Raw genomic sequence first — 1,917 nt, 5'->3', positions numbered from 1 at the left:
GACTACATTCGTCTCTCCTGGAATCCACTTGAACAGAGGCTGAAACTCAGCGAGTTCGTTGAACCACCGCGCAATGCGTCGATTCGTCGTCTTCTGCGTGAGAATCATCTCAATGCTCTTGTGATCTGTTTCCACCAGGAATGGCTTGTCGAGAAGATACACGCGCCATGTCTTCAACGCATGCATAATATCGAGTAGTTCCTGTTCGCGAACTGGGTAGTTCAACCCTGCTGGTTTCATCTTTCTGCCCGTAAAGGCTAATGGATGTTCCAACTCTCCCTTTTTTTGAAATAAGACTCCCCCAATTGCGAAATTTGAGGCGTCCATTCGAATACCAAAGATTTGGAGAAATCAGGAAGGCTGAGAACCGGAGGTGATGACAAGCGCTTCTTCAGCTCGTCAAAACAACGTAGTTGGTTCTCATCGAGTTCGATCGCATCTCTTGAACGTTTTCCCTTGATACATTCATGCAAAGGACCTGCGAACTGCGCAAAATCCTTGCAGAATCTCGAAACGTAAACCGTTGTCCCTAGAAAGCTTTCCATTTGCTTCTTGGTCTTTGGGACTGGCCACTCGGTGATAATCTTCACCTTATCTGGGTCCATTCGAACGCCCTTGCGTCCGACAAAATCGCCTAAGCATGGAATCTCATCCACGCAAAATTGACATTTGGACATTTTGATGTAAAGTTTCTGTTCTTCACATCGTTTCAATACTCTGTCCAGCGCGGTAATGTGGTCGTTCACATCTTCGCCCTTCGTGTATACGTAGATATCATCGAAGTAAATCCGCGCTACGTCACTCAAATCCCTAAAAACCTTCTGTAACAACCTGTTAAAGGTCCCCGGACTTCCACTGAGTCCCATGGGTGTGACGAGATATTCAAAAAGACAATCTGGGGTCGAGAAAGCAGTGAATGGTATATCTGCTTCTCGTAACTTGACTTGATAATAACCCCAGAGCAAGTCCATGCACGAATACCAATAACTTCCGGCCATCGCATCAAAAGTATCTTCCTTGCGAGGCATGGAAATAGCTGGTAAAATCGTCGCCAAATTCAACAGACGATAATCGTGCACAATACGCCATCCGACTGGTTTCTTCACACAGAAAGTCGGTGCACAAAATGCTGACGTACTCGGTCGAATGATTCCAGCCTGAACCATCTCTTTGGTCCATTCCTGTATCGTTTTCCTCTGATCAGGACTTTGGCGCCATTGTTTGACCGAAATCGGTTTAGTACCGGGTTTGAGCAAAATCTCATGCTCAATTACTTCCCGTACTGGCGGTGTCTCATTCGGAAGTTCCGTACGGAAAACCGTATCCGCATACTTTAGTAGCGTCTCATACGCCGGATTGTCCTTGAGAGCATCCCATCCTTGACTCTTGAAGCGTTCAGCCTTCTCCGAATCATGCGGATTGATGACAAACACTGCCTCAATATCCTTGTCCCTACGCACCATCTGCTGGAACTGTTTGGACGAAATAATCTTCGTTCGCTCAAACTGGCCACTGTGGCCATGCTACCGATAGTAGTTGAAGATCTCACGGCTTTGTGTAACTCTAGCACGGCGTTGTCCTGCCACCCAACGGGGCTGGACGTGTCTTCGGCAGTCTCAACTTCACAGTCTGCGTGTTCTTCACTTTGATGCGAGGTGCTATCTGTCCAGTACTCCAGTTGATATTTGGGTTCTGCTCCCGCAGCCACATTATGCCTAAAACGATGTCCTTTCCTTCAGGTACAGGCATGACTTGGAATGTTCCTGTCGTCAAACGAAACCCTGGTAACTGCAAAGACATCTCTACTGTCCGACGTGGACGATGCACAACTTGATCATAACCAAGATCAACTTGCATCATGTCACCTTGGGTGACATCCAACTCAAGCTTCTCCACTAATTCCTCAGTTACGCCATT

The sequence above is a fragment of the Phytophthora parasitica genome (genome assembly GCF_000247585.1).
Source record: "Phytophthora parasitica INRA-310 unplaced genomic scaffold supercont2.139, whole genome shotgun sequence".
Classification (NCBI taxonomy): Eukaryota; Oomycota; class Peronosporomycetes; order Peronosporales; family Peronosporaceae; genus Phytophthora; species Phytophthora nicotianae.
The sequence above is the reverse complement of the archived record's forward strand: the minus strand, read 5'-3'. Positions refer to the sequence as shown.